We start from the raw sequence: 22,258 nt of genomic DNA, 5'->3' as shown, positions 1-22,258 counted from the left end.
CTCTCCTTAATTTATTACATTCCTGCACGAATGCTATATCTATTTTTTTTTCTTTTTTCAGTAAATTTAATAGCCTCTTCCTTTTGATTTGGTTATGTATTCCATTAATATTTATAGTCATATAGTTCAACATGGCCATCTCATACTCTGTTTACATCTCATTTCTGCTTCCTCACCACCACCTTTCCCCTTTTCCCCATTTTCAATTCTCAGTTTTCCATTTTTGAACTCAATGTATGACAACACTTCTAAAACATAAAATACTTCAACCACTCCCACATCTAAAATTCCCTTAACCCGAAGTGTCCCCCCCCTCTCTGAGCCATCTCTTGTCCCTTGGTGGGCAACCACAACTCCCCTCTCCATTCGGACTGTAAACCTGTTCGCAAGTGTCAACTGATTTTGCATTGATTATTATTCTCTCCCACTCAACCCCCTCCAGAAAAGACTTTTATCTTCACATTAAAACAAAGCTCCCCTCTTTTCTTCTCTTTTTCTTTTTTTACCCTCTCCCCTTTTCCCCTCCCTTGCTTCCCTTTTCTTCCCTCCTTTAGTTCTTACTTATATATTATTTTTACATCTTTATATGTAGTTTGTCGTCGTTCTTCGGTCTTGCTACATCTCTTCATCTCTCTTTCTGTCCTGCAGGCATTCTGAAAATTCTTGTGCTTACTCTGGATCCAAGAACAGTCTGTTTTGCTCCCCTGGGATAACTATTTTAAGCACTACTGGATATCTTAACATAAATTTATAACCTTTTTTCCATAGGATCGATTTTGCTATGTTAAACTCCTTTCTCTTTAGGAGTTCGAAACTTATGTCTGGGTAGAAAAAAAAGACCTTTGTACTCCAGTGGTTTTTTGTCTTCTCTAATTTTATTCATTGCCTTCTCCAATATATTTTCTCATGTAGTGTATCTCAGAAATTTTACTAAAACGGATCTTGGTTTTTGTTGTGACTGTGGTTTCGGGGCTGGTGTTCTGTGTGCCCTTTCTATTTCCATTCCTTCCTGCATTTCTGGCATTCCCAGGACTTTTGGGATCCATTCTTTTTATAATTTCTTTCATCTCTTTGCATTCTTCATCTTCCTTTAGGCCCTCTATCTTTACATTGTTTTGCCAACTATAGTTTTCCATTATATCCATCTTCTGAGCTAACAACTCTTTCTTGTGTTTCTTTAACTTTTTTGTCACTTTCTTCCAATTTTCTTTTTAAGTTGTTCACTTCCATTTCTACAGCCATTACACATTCTTCCACATTTTCTAATCCTCTCCTGACATCTGTTATGACCAGCTTTATTCGACTCAATTTTTCAACTGAACTTTTCATTTTTCTTTTCATTTCACTAAATTCTAGTGTCAACCATTCTTTTAATGCTTTCATTTTTTCTTGAAAAAAAAGTTTTATCTATGCGCTGTCTATTCATTTTACCTTCTATTCCTCTGTGCAGAGTCTTCTTCTTCTTCTTCTTCTTCTTCTTGTTCTGCTGTATCTGCTCTTGGGTTTGTGTCTTCTACTTTTCTTCCTTATAACTGTGTCTCTTCTGACTTTCTTGTTGAGCTGCTTGCCACTGTTTGTTGGGTATATTTTTTCATGGCTTCTTGATGTTGGTCCTCTTCTGGGCTAGTTATCTGTTGGGCATCCTGCTGCTGTTTATTTTTCTTATCCCTCCCTTTCCCATTGCTTACCTTTTCTTCCAGCTGGGAGCCCTGCTGTCGGGCATCTCTCAGCTGTTCATGCTGTGTAGGTTCACTCCACAGCTGGTCTCCCCCCCCGTCGGTGTTCTCCTTTTCCTTGTTGTGCACATTGCGCACCTCTGTTTGGCTCAGTGAGCCATTTTTGCAGTCCCGCGGTTGGGAGGTCATGTCTCTGCGGGGTCTCCACTAACCTTGGGGAGCGGGCTCCTCTGACCATGGCGGGTCCCTACTTCTTCGTGCAGGTAAGGCCTTCTTCTTTCTCTTCCGGCGTCTTTCCTTCTTTTTTCTCGTTGTTTTTGGTTTTTCTTTCTTAGGTGCCATTTTCTTTCTTTTCTCCACACCTTTATCTTTTATTTGTTGTGTTTTGTTTTTCTGGGGCTTTGCATTTCCTTCACTTTTTTTTCTTCTTTTCTGGAGAGGGCTGGTATTCTCCTACTGGCCACTACTTCATCACATGACTCCTCGAAAACAGGCCGTCTTGAAGGTCATTTGAGGATAAAACATCCAGACCATGTCAATTTGAAATTGAAATATTTAAATCACTGAAAGAGAAGTTTGAAAATAGATCAAAAATCACTTCATTATTCGCTGCACCAACTACAGCCCTGAATCACAACCTATGAAATTTCTCTGCTAATAGCAAAACATGGAAACAATCATATGATTGAGGAGGAATTGATTAAGCCCTCAATATCATTGTTTCTCAAAACAGTTCTGCAAAAGGATGACAAAGATGTCTGAGCAATGCCACTGAGTAATAGTACTCTCTGCATAGATGACATGGGTCAAGATGTTGAAAAACAGCTTATTGAGAAGTTGAAATCACAAAAGTTCTCAATACAAATGGATGAATCTACCATACGGGACAGTGAGGCTCTGTTATTGGCATACCCAAGATGTATTGATCAGGAAGAGTTTCAAGAAGAGATGCTGTTTAATGAATCATTAGAAACAATCACTACTGTAGTTGATATCTACAGCAAGCTCAAAAATTATTTGGATGAAAATGAAATATCAAAAGGAAATATTGATTCTTGTGCTGCAGATGGTGCACCTGCTATAATGGGTAAAAAACCAGGATGTTTAAAATGAATGAATGATAAAATTCCAAACATGTTGGTTGTACATTGTGTTATTCACTGAGAAAACTTAGTTGCCAATAAAGTTTCCTTTGTTCCACATGAGATACTGCATTCTGTGATTGTGCATCAATGCCATCAAAGCTAATGCCAAATGTGAACATCTGTTTAAGCAGTTTTATGTCGATAAAAATGCAGAACATTTAAGATTATTGTTTCACACTCAAGTAAGGTGGTTGTCAAGAGAAACTTGATTTATGGAACTGTTTGATCTCCTCAGCAAGTTTTTGAAGGACAAACCTGAAACGAAGCTCTTGCTAACAACAGGTGACAAAGCTTATGTGAATTACATCATGGACATTTTTCAGAAACTAAGTACATTGAACAAGCAACCTCAAATAGCAAATATGATGCTTGTTGGTTTAGTAGATTATTATGACATTTACGCCATGCCACAGCTGTTGAGTGTCCCTTGTTATTTCCATTTTCATCTGGGACATAGCTTTTTGCAGGTCATACCTCCTCCTTCTATATTGATCTGGACTTAAATGCCTGTGATCTAGCTCTCAGCAGGTTCCAGATTTCATTGTTCATCCAGGGCTTCTGGTTGGGGAAAACTCTGAACAATTTGGTGGGGACACACTCATCCACAGCTATTTTGATAAAGTTTGTTACAGCCCCTGTGTAATCATTCAGAATCTCAGCTAAATCCTTGAACACTGACCAATCCATTGACTTGAGGAAGTCCTTTAACCATTCTTCAGCCTCCCATGACACCTTTTAACTGTCCTGAGGTCCAGAGCAGAAGGAGCCTAGCCAGCTGATCCGACTTGCTAAATGCAGTCTCGGGAAAGAACTCAATGATTATAGAAAGAATGTGGAAGCTTTAGAGAGACAGCAGAGGAAATTTATTGAGATGCTTCCTGGATTAGAGAACATGTCCTATGAGGAAAAGTTGAGCGAGTAACGGATGATGAGAGGTGACTTAACAGAGATGTGTAAAGTTATAAGGGGCATAAATAGACAGGCAGCATCTTTTTCACTGGGTGGTAATTGACAATACCAGAGGATGTCTGTTTAAGGTGAGTGGAGGTAAGTTAGGGAGAAGCGTCAGAGGTAGGTCTTTTCTTTATACAGAGAGTGAAGGGTGCTTGGAATGCATTGCCAGGGTTTGTGGTGGAAGCTGGAACAACAGAGCTACTTTAAAGGTGGACCTTCAGGTTGAGTCACTGGTGAAGAAGTCAAATGCAATTCTTTTCTAGAGCATACACGGGCAGGGATGTAATGTAAGAACTCACTTGGAGTACTGTGTACAGTTTTGGGTTCTGCATGTGAGAAAAGATGTGGTGGCATTGAAGAGGGTTCAGAGATTTACTAGAATGATAACAGGAATTAAAGGGTTAGCATATGAGGAATGATTTTCGGTTCTTGGACTGTACTCGTTGGAGTACAAAAAGATGAGGGGGGACCTCGTCGGGCCATTTTGAATGCTGAAAAGCCTGGACAGAGTAGATGTGGCAAGGATGTTTCCCATGGTAGGGGATTCTAAGACAAGAGGGCAATATCTCAGGATTAAAGGACGTCAATTTAAAACAGAGGTTCAGAAATATTCCTTTAGTTGGAGGGTTGAGAATCTGTGAAACTTGTTGCCACAAGTGGCAGTGGAAACGAGGATGTTGGGTGTAAGGCGGAGATTGACAGGTATTTGATTAGTCGGGGCATCAAGGGTTATGGGGAAACGGCTACGGATTGGGGCTGAGTGAGTGGATGGAACAGCTCATGATTAGATTGGCAGAGCAGACTTAATGGGTGAATGGACCTACTTCTGTTCCTATATCTTGGTCGACATCAAAACAAGTCTAATTGGAGAACATTAGGGTAACCGTGGGGGGCACAATCTAATGTCTGAAAACTCACTCAGTTGGGTGTGGGTGATGGTGGTGGTAGTGCCTACTTGCCATGAACCTCCTCCATATGCCGCCATCTGATGTAACAACCAAATGCACTGCTTATATTGCGTTGAGATTAGTGACACTAGTAAAGCTAGTGCTGCGGGTGGAGGGGGGGTTGTCAATAACTCATTTGTTGGGGGGGCGATGACTGCGAACTCCCCCACCCATGCTGATCTTGTGTGATATTTAAAAGACTCTTAGATAGACACATGGATATAATAAAAATGGGGGATTATGAGTGTGAGGTTGTGAAGGAGTAGATTGTTGTAGATTTATATAGGTTGGTACAACATAATGGGATGAAAGGGATGTTCTGCTCTGCACAGTTCTATGTTTGATAACACATTGATCTTTCCCTATATCTCCTGCTACTACTGCTTCAGCTCAGCTCTCATTGGGTTTTTGGGCCTTCCAGCACACGTTACCCCTAAAAGTTTTCCTTTCTTCCGTCAAGATTCTAGGTCATAATTTCAAAGTGTTCTTCTCTGCCTCCCCCCACCCGTCCCCCACTGCCATGCCAACACCCCTCTCCCCCATCCACCCTGCTTGGTATGCCATCCTTAGGGAAAGGGATTCCCAAGCTGTACAATTATTTGCTGCCACACTTGATTCTTTAAGTTCCTTTATGTTGGCTTCATTAGTACAAACACACCTTCAACACAGCATTAATGGACAAGCTACAATGTTATAGCTCACAAACCTCACAAAGATTAGCATATACAGAGCCGTTGTCATACACCCACTCCTGTTCGGCTCCGAATCATGGGTCCTCTACCGGCATCACCTACGGCTCCTAGAACACTTCCACTAGCGTTGTCTCCACTCCATCCTCAACATTCATTGGAGCGACTTCATCACCAACATCAAAGTACTCGAGATGGCAGAGGCCGACAGCATCGAATCCACACTGCTGAAGATCCAACTGTGCTGGGTAGGTCACACCTCCAGAATGGAGGACCATCGCCTTCCCAAGATCGTGTTATATGGCGAGCTCTCCACTGGCCACCAAGACAGAGATGCACCAAAGAAGAGAAATCTCTTGGTGCCTGCCACATTGACCAATGCCAGTGGGCTGATATCGCCTCCAACCGTGCATCTTGGCGTCTCACAGTTTGGTGGGCAGCAACCTCCTTTGAAGAAGACCGCAGAGCCCACCTCACTGACAAAAGACAAAGGAGGAAAAACCCAACACCCAACCCCAACCAACCAATTTTCCGTTGCAACCACTGCAACCGTGTCTGCCTGTCCCGCATTGGACTTGTTAGCCACAAACGAGCCTGCAGCTGACATGGACATTACCCCTCCATTAATCTTCGTCCGCGAAGCCAAGCCAAAGAAGAATGTTAATATATCGGCAGTTGATAGGAATGTAAGGAATAAGAGCGCAAGAAAATTGGACCAGGAGCATCAAGCCCATCAAGCCTGCTCCAACACTTAATAATTGGTAGGTTGTGGAGAGCAAGGAAAGTCATCAAAAGATTCAGCAAGGTAGAGACCAAATTGAAAATGGCAATGGAGCTTTATCTGGACTTGGAGTGTAAGAGGCAAGTTTCCAGGAAAGTGCACAACTCTTGATGAACAGAGAGATTTTTGGGTTCCTTTGCTCCCTGAAAATGTCAGTGTGTATCTAGAGGGTGGTAAAGAAGTCATTCAGCATCCTTCACTTCATAAGTTATGCTGCAGATGTATGAAATTTTGGTATGGCCAAATTCAGAGTATTGAGTGCCATTTTGGTCATTGCATTGCAGGAAGGATGTGAAGGGTGCAGAAAAGGTTCGTAGGATGTTGGATTGCAGATCATTAGCTGGAAGGAGAGGTTGTACAAACTTAGTTGCTTTTTCTAGAGCAACAGAGCCTGAGGGAAGAGCTAATAGAAGTTTATAAAATGGCAGGCATCATTTCATTTTAGAAATAAAATAGAGCCACATGGATCAGATTAGGTGTTAACGTAGAAGATGTTCAGGTTTGATTAGTTGCAGTAGTAATTCTCAATTTAAAACCTATACCAAATTCAAGTGTTTTGTAAATGGCATACTTCACAGAAATGAAATGATGTTGATAAATGCTTATGAGTGCCAGATCTATTTTGGAACTTGTATCTTTAATAACCACCAAAAGTGAATCTAACGATTGAAGAATGAGAGCCCTGTCAGGCCAGTTGTCCATCACAGCTAGGTCTAATATTAATAACAACATTGAGACCATTGGATAGCTGTCTGGTGGATATCACGAGCCAGCTATCTCAAATGGGTGAGATATGTGATTAATAATTCACAGAATCTCATTTCACAGTTACTAGTTTGAGTCAATATTCTTCCTTCCTATGATGCAGATTTAAGTTTCTGGAATATTCTGAACTTTCAGAATGGTTGAAATATCCATTTCACTTGGAGCATTGATTCTGAATGCATCCAAGCCAGATCCCCTTAATCACATTTCTCATTATCAGATTATTTGCAACTACAAACCATTCTTTGACACTTCCACCAACTACAACATAATCCACTAAGAGTCATATCTTCCTTTCCTCACCCTTTCCATTTTTCCATCCATAAACCCTGGCTTCCTCTTCTCTCCCTTCCTATTCTGCACCTTCAAACACCTCCCACTGCAACTTCAGTTGGTAGAATACTTCTCCTTCCTCCATAAACAGACCTTCCATTGAGGCAAAGTTCCACATGCAACTCCTCCAACCAAGTTCTACTGCATTTGGTGGTCTCACCGTGTTCTCTGCTTCAGTGAGATCAAATGTATGTTGGGCAACTGCTTTGCTGAGCACCTGGGGTCTGTCAGATTTGAGATTTGTTGTTGGAGTACATGCATGACACCACATACATCCCTGAGATTCTTTTTTCTGCAGGCAAGGCAAAATTACTACTTATTGGTAGTCCAAAAAAATGTACTCAACATATAGATGTAAAAAAAGAAATGTAAACAAAATGACTGCAAAACAGAGAGAAAAATAAAATAAAGTGCAAAAGTAAGAGTCTTTAAATGAAGTTCCACCTCAGATGCGGTCTGGAACTCCTGGTTGCAAATGAGCAGCATATTGTATTCATGGTAGGCATCCAAAAATTCAATGGCATGAGCATAAAATTTTCTAATTTCAGGTAACCCTCACCCCGATTTAGTTCCACTATTTCAATTTGTCTCATTTTCTGAGCCCAATCCAATACCCATTTTTCACTCGACTTCGAACCACTGTCAGTGGACTCCTCCCCTCCCTGACTGCCCACACTCTCTCTTCCTCCTTCATTTGTCGAGTAGCCATTCACCTCTTGACTCCTCCCCCCTCCTTTTGTATGCTTTCTATTTCTCCTTCCCATCTCAGTCTCAGAAAAGGATCCTGCCCCAAGATGTTTACTGTCCATTTCCTCCATGAATGCCAAGTATGTTTAATAATGTGATGTATGGTCTAATGTTCTGTCTATCAAGTCATCAGTAGAAGAATCAAAGTAAAATATCCTGTTCATAAATCGTGGTTCAAATATTCCCCTCATCATCATCCAAGATCTGAACAATAAGGTTTAAGTTCCCAGATATCTCATTCTTCCCACCACAACCAGACCAACTGTAACCACACATTGAGCTCTGTTGAAGTGTTTCTGGTATAAATGGGGTAGTAAGAGGCCACTAGTTACTAATTTTTGACTGGAAACTCCTTCATCTGGAAAGGAACTGCATGGGTATATATTTCTCAACACAACATATACAGGTCACATTGTCCTATATGAATGAGGGAGGTGCAAAAAATTCTTCATGCAAAGCCAGAGTTAAAGTTTGCAAGCCTCCATGACAAAATTTTAAGGATCATCTAAATTCAATACACTCTTGCATTTCCAGCAGTTACATATGAACACTAAAGCAAGGCTTTTCAATTTGCTTGAATGTTTAATATTCTAGCTTCAGCAGCGAGTTCAATCGATTAGACAGTTCAGTGAACAATAGCAAGCCTATTTACATAAGCAGAAGTAGGATGAAGCAAGACATGTCATTTAAAATTTACTTTCTCTGAGAATAGTAAATCTCTAGAATTCTACCCCCTGAGTATGGTGGAGGCCAGTGCATTAGCTATATTTAATATGCAGAGGGATAAATATTTTAATGATTGCAGAATTGTGTCTGATGAGGAACTGGGAGAGAAGAGTGATTAAGCTCAGTATCAGTCAGCCATGATCATTTTTAATGGTGGGCTAGGCTCGAGAGGCCTGGCAACCAAATCCTGCTCATATTTTCTTGTCTATCATGTGTTCATAAACAATGTCAACACTATGTAAAAAGCATTTATTTTCCTTGCAGTTCACTGTGTGCCTTATACTGACAGAACTGCGTTGAACACCAGCCTGTAGAAATATATTCAAATTCAACTAAAATTAGAATGAAAAAGAATAACAATTACTTATAAACAAAAGAATGATCAAAGCCCACTCAGCCAAGATGCAAGTTGAAGGTAAGATTAGTAATATAGTTAGCTGAATGAAATAGCTTCAAGGCATTTAAATAAATAGCTGTTCATGACTGGCAAAAAAACAATGTGAAATATTCATAAACACATAAAATCTCTGTCATATTATATTAAACCAGTTGTTGAGGGCTTCATGAGGGGAAGAATTTAAAATGGGCAACAGAATATCATAAACATTTTGAGAAGTAGCATACTTAAATAGAAGGTTGAGAGGGGATTTGATAGAAGTATTTAAGATTATGAAAGGGATAGACAGAATGGATGTGGATAGACTATTTCCGTTAAGAGGAGGAAAGTTTAAAACAAGAGGACATGAGTTAAGAATTAAGGGGCAGAGGTTTAGAGGTAACATGAGGGGGAACTTCTTTACTCAGAGAGTGGTAGCTGTGTGGAATGATCTTCCGGGAGAAATAGTGGCGGCGGAGTCAATTGTATTATTTAAGAAAAGGTTGGACAGGTATATGGATGAGAAGAAGATGGAGGGTTATGGGCATTGTGCAGGGAGGTGGGACTAGAAAGGGGTGTTTGGTTCGGTGCAGACTAGAAGGGCCTAATGGCCTGTTTCCGTGCTGTAATTGTTATGTTATGTTTATGTTATGTTATAAGATATAGATTTAGGAAGAATATTTAAAAAAAAAACATTTTCCAAATTTAGGATAGAAAATTGTTTAATTGTGTTAACCTTTTGATCTAATACTTTGGAGAGAAATGTGCTGTTTATCTGAATGGAGACACCTGAGATATTTTTGTCTCCTCCAGCTTGCCCCTGCTGGTATTCTGAGATCTGAGATTTCCGGCTTCTGGCTCATTCTGCTTAAAGAAGGGCTTAAGCCTGAAATGGCGGCAATGTATGCTGAAAAGACTGGCTGGGCTCCTCGAGCATTTCAGTGTGTTTTTACTACAATCGCTGCACCTGCCAACTTTTGTGTTTCTCTCGGCAAATTGAATCAGCAGAATGGAAGCCCAAACACAACAAATTGTGCCACTCAATATTCAACATTCATCCTCCTTTGGTTCAGCTTCTCTTGAGAAATATAGACAGTTAAACAAGTACTCATCGATATAGAATGTAACAGTTAGAAACTCTTGGGCTGAAGTAAACTGTTGAACTCCAAACAAGTTCAGGGAATTATTCTGCCCACTTATGGAAAATGTTTTCAACTAACAGAACAGTTGGATGTGCCCCATCTAATGGTCAAGTCTCTCTCGCGCAATCTGATGCCATAGGAGTTACCTTTGTGTGGGAGAAACAGATGTGGTTAAGGCCAGAAGATCATTAGCATGTGGAACAGGTATAGCAGCAATATCTTGAGCAGGAACATAATTTTCCATATTGCTGCTTTGACCTCGAGAATATCTGCTAGTGATTTGGAACTCTTGAAGGAAAAACGTGGTCCCAGCGAATGTGAATGTATTTTCCATGTGTTGCGGCAATCAAAGTTCTTTTATGTTTGATAGCCTTTCTAGAAATCCACAGATATTTTGGATATCTGAAATTCTAGACGATAGATCCCATTTCTAGGATAGAACAGCCTGACATACCTGGTCATTTTTATCATGAGCTCTCAATTGCTATGGTTTGTTTCAAAAATGTAGAGGTCAAATTAGGCTTGAATGAGGCCAACTAAGTGCAAACGTTTTGAACAAGTTATCTTTGGGTTGTGCTCCAGTGAGAGTTAAGCCAAATATTGAAAAAGCAGGAACAGATTGAGAATTCTGACTCATCTGGGCATTCTTAAAGGTTTGTGTAGCTTACTTAGCTACATCGTTATCTTCAGAAAGATCCAGTATGGAAGAAGTCCAGGTACTCCCCGACTTGAATCCAATGCCACTGATTATTTTTTAAAATAAATTAAAATATAAGATGTACATGGTTTACGTTGTATTTGATGAACTATAACAGGGATACAAGGCCTGTAAAAGCCAAAATATGTGTACTTACCTTGTTAGTCGGTGTCACGGGGTCTGTAGGCTGGGTGCATTCTCAAGTCTTCAGTTGGTTCATACGCAGTGAGTTCGCATATTGGAGTTTGGTTGGTGGATATGCAAGAGTTAAGAGCATGAGTTCAATATCACTAGGGGGCTTAACTCTCATTCATGCATGAACTAAACTCCAATGCACGAACCCACAGAACATGCACCAACCAAAGACTCACACATAACGTCAACTGAAGACTTGTGTCCTGGAATTGAGATGGCCGGGCCCAGCCTATGGATCCAGAGATGCCAACTAACAAGAAAAGGGTGGATCAGCATATGGAGAAATTTGATCAACAAATTCAGGAAGCTTTATGTTGTTATCATCTAATCTACAATGATAAAAAGATTTGATTAAAAAGTTTGCTTTAAGACTTTGGTACCCCATGCATGCAGGCAAAATTACAACTTACATCCATTTTGAGATATGACCGATCCTTCAGTCCCAATTATGGTCATAAGTCAGGGAATACCTGTATTTTATTCCAGATAGAGATGGCAAATGGCGTCTCACTGGCTCCACACAAAGCCCTGGAACACCTGAACAGTAAAGCTGCATACATCAGGATGCTCTTTATCAACTACAGTTTGGCATTTAACACCATCATCCCCTCAAAACTGATCAGCAAACTCTAAGACCTGGGAGTTAACACCCCACTGTGTAATTGGGTCATGGATTTTCTCACCTCCAGACCACAATCAGTGAAGATTAGTAATAACTTCTCCTCCACAATCTCATCAGTACTGGAACACCACTTATTAGCTCTCTGCTCTACTCACTTTATACCTATGACTGTGTAGCTTGGTACAACAATAACACCATCTACAAATTTTCCAATGATACCATGGTAGTGGACTGTATAAAGGAAGGGAATGAGTCAGCATACAGGATGGAGATTGAAAACAGCTGAATGGTGCACCAACAACAACCTTGCACTCAATGTCACCAAAACTAAGGAGTTGATTGTTGAATGAAGGAAAGAAAAGCCAGAGGTGTACAATCCACTAATCATTGGGGGATCAGAGGTGGAGAGAGTGAGAAAATTTAGGTTCTTAGGAGTCACTATCTCAGAAGATCTTTCCTGGACCAAACACGCCAATGGCATTGTGAAGAAAGCACATCAGTACCTCTACTTCCTCAGGAGTTTGCAGAGGTTTAGTTTGACACTAGAAAACCTGGCAAATTTCTACAGAGATGTGATGGAAAGTTGCTGACTGGCAGCATCATGGTCTGGTATGGGGACACCAATACCCCTGAGCGTAAAGCCCTCCAAAAGGTAGTGGACACAGCCCAGGACATCACAGGCAAAACCCTCCCCACTATTGAGTACATCTGTAGGGAACATTGCCATGGGAGGGCAGCAGCAATCATCAAAAACCCACACCACCCAGCATACTTACTGTTCTCGCTGCTGCCATCAGGAAAGAGGTATCGGTGCCACAAGACTCACACCACCAGGTTCAGGAACAGCTGCTCCTCCTCCACCATCAGATTCCTCAATGACAAGCACAATTAGAGACTCATTTAAGGACTCTTGTGCAGTTTAGAGATCTTCTTTTGTTCTCTGTATTGCACAGTCAGTTTGTTTACATTCATTATCTGTTTTACAGTTCTTTTATGTTTACATGTTTGCACCGTGTACAGTTTATTTTTTGCTTTACCAATTAGTGGTCATTCTGCCATGCCCACAGGAAAAAAAAGAATCCCAGGGTAGTATGTGAAGTCATGTATGTACTCTGACAATAAATCTGAAATCTGAGCTCCAATTCAACAAAGGACTATACCCAGATGGAAGACACATTTCTCTGTCACTCTCTACATTGTCACTCTCAATCAATGTCCAATTCTCAATTAAGCCACCTCCTAAAATGTATAAAACTTTGTATCTGTAGATCCTTTTCCAGTGCTTTTCTCTGTGAAGCATCCAATGACTGGTTTTAAACAGGATGATGGAGTAAGGTCAACGTTTATAAATATTTAACACTGTCTTGTCTTTGTCATTGTCTGTTTGGCGTCACGAACAGCTACTATTTTACAAGATGGAGGAGATTGCTTAGCGGATGTACAGTCACATTAACAGCTGTATGGGAAGCAAGTCGCTTAATTTGCGTAGAAGTCAATCATCCCAAGCAGAAAGTGTTGTTTATTTATGTCCATGTGTAATATGCTCCCGTGATATATTGGGACTGAGCTATGGATCAAGATATAGGAACTGGCTAACTTTGAGTCACCTCACAAAGTATACACTGTAATTTGGGATCCTCTTGGAAAGAGTGATCATGGTATGTTTCTCATATTTCTCAATATTTCAGTCTAAAATAAGGCTTTTATGCCTAGACAGGGGAAATTACAAGGGGATGAGGGAGGAGTTGGCCAGGGTAGACTGGGAACACAGGCTATATTGGAGGGATGGTTGAAGAACAGTGGAAGACTTTCAAGGAAATTTTTCATGGTGTTCAACAATGGTATATTCAGGTTTAAAGCAAGGGCAGTAAGGATGGGGGCAGCCAAACCTGGATAACTAAGGAAATCAAGGAAGGTATCAAACTAAAAGCTCTAGCATACAAAGTTGCCAAGAGCAGTGGGAAACTAGAAGACTGGGAAAACTTTAAGAAACAACAAGAACCACAAAGCGAGCAATAAAGCGAAGGAAGGCAGACGATGAAGAAAAAAATGAGCACAAAATATTAAAACAGATACTAAAAGTTTTCATATTTATATAAAGCACAATAGGGTGGCTAAAGTAAAAGTTGGTCCTTTGGAGGATGAGTAGGGGGAATTGATAATGGTCATGAAGAAATGGCTGAGACTTTGAATTACTGCTTTGTGTCAGTCTTCATGGTGGAGGGCACCTCTACCATGCCAATACAGATGGATTTGATGGGAGGTGAGGAACTAGATGTAAACATAGTCAGGTCCATAGCAGGCTTTGTCCTCCCATCCACTAAAGATATCTACGTGAGCTGCTGTCTCAAGAAGAAAGCCAACATCATAAAAGCCTTTCATCAACTTGGTCACAGCCTTTTCTCACTGCTGACATTGGGTAATTGAAGTTTGAAGGTCAGCACTTCTAGGATCAGGAACAGTTTCTTTCTAGTTCCTATAAGGTTCTTGAACTTCCCTTTGTTCCACTAACCACGGTCTGTTCTATTATCGCCAAAAGGACTGTCTGCACTATTGTAACACCATTTGTTTCCTGTACTGTGGAACCTGAATATTTATTATCCCTTTTTATTTTAATGTACACTATTGTAGTTTCCACCCGCCATCCCCCACCCCCCCCCCCCCCCCCGCCACATGAAGTACTTACACAGCTGCAGCAAGTAAGAATTTGCTGCTTAGGTATATGTTTGGCATTTGGTACTCTCTGGAAAAAAAATGGTCCTGGCTGTCCTCACTATCTTGTACACCTCTGTAAAGCCATCTCTCATACTTCTTCACTCCAAGGAGAAAGCTTTTAGCTCCGTTAACCTTGCCTCATAAGACACTTTCTCCAATCCCAGTATATCTCCTCTGCAACCTCTCCAAAGTTTTCATATCCCTCCTGTAATTAGCCTACCAGAACTGGACACAATATTCCAAATGTAGTCTAATGAGAGTTTTATAGATGTGCAGCATTACCTCATGGCCTCTTGAACTCAATCCCCCAACTCATGAAGCCTTCTTAACTACCTGATCAACCATGACAGCCTTGAAAGATCTATGGATTTGGATCCTAAGGACCCTCTGTTCTTCTAAACTGTTAAAAATCCTGCTATTAACCAGGTACTCCATTTCAAGTTCGAACAAAAATGCATCACTTCATACTTATCTGGATTGAACTCTATCTGCCACTTTTCTGCCCAACTCTGCATCCTGTCTATAACCTGTTCCACCATTGAGGACTTGGTTGGATTGTTTTTTGACAGACACCTTACCCTCCACCTTACAATCATGGGTGAGCCTACCGGAGCATAGTTCCAGATGGCATCACTCTTGGGATCACAGGACCACACAAGCTTTTTCAACTTGACAAGGTGACAATCCATGGAGAAGGGGGCATTGGGATGATGAAGCTGATTCTGAACACAAAATTTGGAACTTTGGTTCCTATTCTTTTACTCAGACTCTTGAGGTTGTGACAGATTATATTTTATATTGTACATAGATATGTTTTAAAAGGAGATAAATTGTGGCAGGATTTTTAGTTTAGGTCACAAACAAACAGTTCAAAACAGATTTCATTAAAATGCCATCGCTCTGCTCAAGCCAGACAGTCCAGGCTCTGGGTGCCTTTGAAAAAAAGTTTGAAGGATGCCTATAGAGACTTCACAAGTAGGTGTTAATTGGACATGCTGTGGGGTAATGGATTATTGTTTTGAAAGCAACAGATGAACAGACTCAAAAGATTCGGTCCGGTTTTGCAGTCTATCTGAATGCAGTTCAAAGAGGATCCATGTGCTTTTGCAAACAGAAAGAGTCAAACAGGTTTTTTCTCTAAGTGTGTCAGAGAGAGAGAGAGAGAGAGAGAAAGAGAGAGAGAGAGAGAGAGAGAGAGAGTGAGTGCTGGTTTTCCGCAGTGGATTTTGTTTTTTTTTGAAACCCCATTTTGAAGACAGGTTGTGAGTTCTTGGTTCAGCCTGTTCAAAGCCATTGTGGTCCATACAAGAGGACATGGCTGACAGTATCATGTTTCACCTGAGAAAAGGGAAACAGGAAAGGAACTCTGTGGTGACCTGAAAGAAAAAGGTTATTATCTGGAAAACCCTGATGGGACAAGTCTCTTTGGCAAGACACTGAAGTGGCTGATCATGAGGGAATCGGTTGTGAGTGTTCAACGAGCAACAAATCTTTCTCTGAAAACCAACAAGAACCTTCCTGAGTGCTAACCATTTACTTTTCTAGCACCAAAGCCTGGTGAAATTCATAAATGTTAAATTCTGTGCACAGTATAAGAATTGCCTGCAACCAGTAAACTTGGAGTGAGAAGTGAGATTGGACTGTGAATCAAAGAATTTTTCTGAATTTACACACACATTACATACACATGTCCTTAGAATTAGAAGGGGGTTAAGTTAAGTTAATAGTAATAAGTTAGAGTTTGATTCTGTTTTCATGTTTAAAGATAATTAAAAGTAACTTTTGCTTAAGTAACCATTTGTCTTGGTGAATTTCTATTGCTGCTGGGTTTTGTGGTCCTCTGGGCTCACAACAAGGTATTCTGGTGAACAGCAGGCTGGGTTCCACAGCCAAACTGGAAACATCAGAAGTGTGACCAGGCCTGTTGTCCTGGTGATTTCAATATCCACGTTGACAAAGATTGTCAAAGGCTGTCCTCAACACCGAAGGTAAACCTGGCCTTGAACAATGTGTTCCAACTACTTTCTTTGCAGTCCACACCAAGAGAAAAATTATCTGGAAGATTCTGCATGAGAAACATTGATTTCAGCTTCATTTTACCTTCTTAAATTCTGACATCTGTGAAAAACTGTTTGCTCAACAGGCAGTTAAGATTGATCATGATCACAACTAAACTAACTTAGATATCATACAAAAACAAAAAATATAAGTCTCACCTCGACATCAACAACATAAAATATTCAGAAATACTTGCACTTGAACAGGACTCTGGAATTCGTTGTCTACTAAGGTGCACTGTGACACCTTATTGGGAAGATCATAAAAGCAGAGGCTGTCAAGAGTCAAAACCACATTTGGAACAACTATAAAGAAACAACTCGAATGGCTCACTACATCTGAATCATAGCTATTTTCACTTATAAGGAAAGAAAATGCATTTGTTTAGTCTAATTTCAATACTTAAAAAAAAATGTAAAAGCTAATGCCATAATCCAAAAACACCCTGTTGCTCTCTGCCATATGGCTTAGAGTGAATGAACTTTGGTGAAGTATAAAGAGGCACAAAGGAGACGCAGAGACCAACTTTCAAAAACAATGTAGGCCTTAAAAATAAAGATAGTACTCTGAAGACAGTGGATGAATGGGGAATAGTGGAATGTATAGTTGAAGAAAGACATTGCTCAGATCTAGTAACTCCACTAGTTAGATAAGACAATGAGAGTTCACGATGTATTAAAGAAATTGCACGATGAAGCAGCTGGAATATTCAAATTCCACTAGGGCTTTTTTAGAAACAGGAGACAACAATCTTTCCCTTAATGCATATGGAAAAATATGAACTGATGGAGAGAAAATATATAAATAAAAATATCGACCAAGATGGGTAAATATTCCAGGATGTCACTGGTCATTAATTAGTATAGGTGTGAAGATCTCTGTGAAAGTTTTGCTTAAATGGTTTCAAAATCTTGTTTTAGAATCCAACTGGGTATCATTTTCAGATCTGATATTCTCAATTAAAGTGTCCCTGGAACTGCACTCACCAGAAGAAAAAGTCAGAAAACTCCTTTTCGTTATGTTGCATTTGTCAACCTACATTCTTAGGAAAATGTCATAGAGTGTGGAAACAGGTTCTTCGGCCCAACTTGCTCACACTAACCAAACTGCCCTACCTGCGCTGGTCCCATCTGCCTATATTTGGCATATATCTCTCCAGACCTATCCTGTCCAATCTATCTATCTAAAGTTTTCTTGAACATTGCAATAGGACCTGCCTCAACTTCCTCCTCCAGCAGTCTGTTCCATAAACCCACTACCCTTTCTGTAAAAAAAAGTCTAAAATAATGTCTTCAAAGAAAATTAGATCTCATCAAAGTTTAATAGTCGACTAAATCAAACTTCATACTCACTCTTATATTCATATTAACAGGCATTCAGTTCACTATTCTTTTGGGGATACCCTACATGTTCTCTGGTGTCTCTTTAAAATATTATTTTCATAAGTGAGGTTACAATGAATTATCAATGACATCATTCATTCTGTCTTAATAACACTTTATATTTATCAAGTCATAACCACTTAATTTGTCTCCCAAGGAAACTGCAAAATAGAATATATCTGTAAAGTTCCTGCCCTGACATGCGAGTTTAGGTTATTGATCCTTTTCTTGCTTTTGATATTTTAATAAGTGCCCCCTTAAAATACTTCACAGCTTAATATATATATTTATATATATATATATATAAATATATTAATTTAATGTCCTTGATTTCTTTTCAGATTTCCCTTCTTCATCCTTTACTTCAATGTACAAAGAAAATATTTCAGCTTCTGTTTTATCCTTGTGCCTTCATTCAGCAATGTGAATGTTTGTTCCAATTCTGAAGAGAAATATATTTTTTTTCTGAACTCAACTGATCAATTGTAAACATTTCCTCTGAACTCTTTGCTTTCTTTTGACACAGCATTTTAAATGAGATCTGTTTTTAAGTGTTTGTGACGTACACTAAAAGAAAAACCTGCCATAATTTATCTCCTTTAAAAAGTATCAAAATACAATATAAAATAAAAGATAATCTGTCACAAGAGGATCATTGAAGCACCCAAGAGGATCACTGGATTCTCTTTTTCCTTTTTAAGGGAGTGCTATCTAATGAGGACTCAAGGAATTATAGGAGACCCTTTCATCAGCTCACAGTATCTTCAACTCACTACCAACAAGAAGAATGTGCAGGAGTACCAAAATCAGGACTACAGGCTTGGGAATAGCTTTCTTCCACAAGCTGTGAGACTCTGTAACTGTGACAATCATCCCAAATATTTAAGAGTATTTATTCAGATTATTTATGTGATCTTTATGTACTGTATATTTTGTGTTTTTGTGCATGCACCCTCATGGTCTGGAGACCCGCTGTTTGAGGTGTTGTATATGTTCAGAGGATAATAAAATTGAACTTGAACTTAAGATTTTTGCACTTATGCTTCATTGAATTTCAACCACTTGAACATTTTCCTTTTTTCTCTTCTCCTAAAGGCGACTATTGCTCCTAATTGGGGTGTAATTCAATGAATACCAGTTATCATTTGGCCAAAAGCAAACTAAGCTTCAGTTTGCTAATTGCAGGGAATATCACAATGAACATGATTTTTGCCCTAATCACATTGCAGAGAGATGCTTTAATTGTGATGGTGCTTGATAAGGAAATGGGTAAAAGATTATCATGCGTAGATGGGAATGAAAAGTTGATATCATGCCTAATTTTGCCATTGTTGAAATTGGTTCAGGCTCAAGGGGTCGAGCGGCTATTCCTGCCACCATTATACAAACAACATAATTTAAATAATATTTTACACATTTTTCTTTGTATCCATTATTCAAAGCAGTTGCCTTTCACAGATGACAATTCGATGGTTCAAGCAGTTTGATATTCTTCTTGAAAGCCCAAATAATTGTAAGTTTAGAAACTACAAGGAGAAAACGACAAATTCCTAAGAAACAATATATGAAAAAGTTATCTTTTCTCTCAAAAAAATATTAAATTTCTGGAATAGCTTCTGTGAAAAGCATTTAACCAAGGTGCTGATGAACTAATTTGAAAAGAAAAGTTAGGCAGAGATAAAAAGAAGAAATGTTGAGTTTTAAAAGATTAAACTCTTTTTAAAAATGGAACTTTTTTTCAGAAAAAAAATGGTTTATTTTTAAATTCTAACCCCTGCTGTCATATGCAACCTTTGGCTTAGTGTCAATAATATCACTGAATGTTATATGCATGAAGAGGTATGATTAACATGCAGCATGGATTTAATAGTTTCTGAATCACTGGTGCAGTGGAAATGTCATGATGCCAAATCTACAATTCTGATAGTTTGCCTCATTTTAATTTTAAATTTAACTGCATTTCTTCCGAAAATGCTCAGTGTCGTCTCTATTCACTTTGGAAGGGAAAGCAATGATGCATGTCATAAAATACACTATCAAACGTCATAGATTGTGGGTAGTATAGTGATTGGCTGCATGACATCCTGGTTTGGAAACTGGACCATATAGGAACTCAGAAGGCTGCAAAAAGTGGCAAACCCAGCCAAGTCCCTCACGGGCTCTAATTTCCTATCCAATGAAGACATCTGAGGTGCTGCATCAAGAAGGCACCAAACATCATAAAGGACCCTCATCGAGATGGTCAAAACTTTTCTTGCTGCTATCTTCACAAAGAAGGCACAGAGCCATCTGTTCAAGAAAAGATTTTATTCCAATTGCCAGCAGGCTCTTTGACCTCCCCAAATTACTCTAACCATAAACTACTCTGGGACCACCAAAGAGCATCACTAGCTACAACTGTATATATTTTTTATATTTATTTTCTCTTTTTTCTATCTCATGGTATATATGGTAATTTAAATTATACTGTTTTTTGCTGGTACCTGTATGGCTGCAGCAAGTAAGAATTTTCATGCATGTGTAAATTGTACATATGTATAGGACAATAAACCCTCTTATCATATCATACACTGCATGTGAAGCACATTAAGGCCACTGAGCAAATTGTTTTATGTAGTCTATTATACTCTGTAAGTTCTGCCTTTGGCACCGGACTATGGGCACATCTTTCTGCTTCGTCTACTTGTCTAATTTCTCCTCTAAAGTGATTTATCCTATCTATTGAATGTGGTCTGTGATAGCACTGTAATCCTGTTATCTAGTCAGAATATATTATTGGTTATATTTACTTATTATATCTAGAAATGGACTCGATCAAATTCTCTCATGATGATAAAAGGCTTTTCTTTAGTATAGAAAAGAACCTTTACCTATTCAGTCTTTCCTGAAATTTGTAAGCTTTGAATTCTGCTACTATCCTTGTGAAACTTTTATACATGTTCATGTCATTTTATTTGTCATACAAACACATAATTCACATTCTAACTAAGGATCAATGCAACTTTAACTAAACTACTGTGTTTAATCTCTTGAGATGAATCATAATTATTTGCTTGGTTTTAATAATAGCCAATTTACCTGTGTTTCCACTCCAATGACTTGTGCTCTGAGCCTCCAAAATAATTGTAAGTGCAAATGAATCTGTTGAGAGAAAAGATGCTGGAACTAGGTAATTCAAATACTGTGGCCATTTCACACAATATACTTCAAAGAAAGCTGACAGACAGATCAGAAAATAGTTACCTGAACAGATCAGATTTAAAAAAATAGTCATAGAGGCCCTCCACCATTCATAGGGATCCTCAATAATTCACAAAAGTCTTCTGCCATTCACAAATGTCCTCTACCATTCATAGAGACCCTCCACCATTCACAGAGCCCCTTCACGATGCAAATAGATCCTCCAGCACTCAGATAATTTCTAATATTCACACCCTCCGCCATTCACAGAGACTCTCCACCATTCACAGAGCCCCTTCACCATTCAAATGGATCCTCCAACCCTCATACCTATTATTCACAGAGAATCCCTATAATTCATTGAGAATCTCCATCATTCACAGAGACCTTCCATTATTGATAGAAACCTTCCGCCATTCACAGAGACCCTCCATCGTTCATGGAATCTGTTCACCATTCATAGTAACCATTCACGGATACTCTCAGTTTTCACAGATGATTTTCAACATTCACACTTTTGTGCAAAAATATGTATTCCCCTTGAAGTGCAGCCTTCCTTGGAGCTACTGATTGCTTGTCGAGTTATCTGTAGCTCAACAAAAGCTTTGCACTTCATGCCTGACTGAATAATAAGATAATGTTATCTTTATTTTAGCAAATGTTATCTATATTTTCTGACTTGTATCACTAAACGCAAAACCTTTCTATAAACTGAATGCCTGGAGAATGTCTAAACAAACCCATCTGATATTCATTCCCATCTTGATTTTGATCTTTGATGCCTATGAAACATATTCCATATTTGGTACAACTTCTGTCTCTTTCATCAATTCTCCATTTGGCTCCTAATGGATTAATTTACTCTCTCAGCCATGCATGCATAATTATGTTATGGGATGCATTTTTATGACCTCACTATTTCTTGTGAACAACAGTTGCCTTTTTATTCCCCAGGCTGAGGTATCATTAAAAGAGTATTTATCATGTTAATAGTAAAATAAATATTCAAGTTTGTATATCTTAAAGGAACATGTGATAGATTTCATTCAATAATTCATTTCCTTTCATCATAATATAGATTTCTAATGTATAATTAAATACTTACATTGCATTTCAAATTGCACTCCT

At 39.1% G+C, this 22,258-nt stretch overlaps 1 long non-coding RNA gene across 1 annotated transcript; it reads right to left on the bottom strand.

Annotated features, from left to right (window-relative positions):
* Positions 1–891: 891 nt before the first annotated feature.
* On the bottom strand, positions 892–21,093 carry LOC138742940 (uncharacterized). Its single transcript, XR_011344528.1, has 3 exons — positions 21,029–21,093; positions 12,572–12,666; positions 892–2,239 (listed from the first exon to the last, which is right to left on the bottom strand). It is a non-coding gene; the product is annotated as an uncharacterized lncRNA (long non-coding RNA).
* Between the last annotated feature and the right edge of the window lie 1,165 nt (positions 21,094–22,258).

The sequence above is a fragment of the Narcine bancroftii genome, chromosome 9 (assembly GCF_036971445.1).
Source record: "Narcine bancroftii isolate sNarBan1 chromosome 9, sNarBan1.hap1, whole genome shotgun sequence".
Taxonomy (NCBI): Eukaryota; Metazoa; Chordata; class Chondrichthyes; order Torpediniformes; family Narcinidae; genus Narcine; species Narcine bancroftii.
Note: the sequence above shows the minus strand (reverse complement) of the source record. Positions and strands in the feature narration are given on the sequence as shown.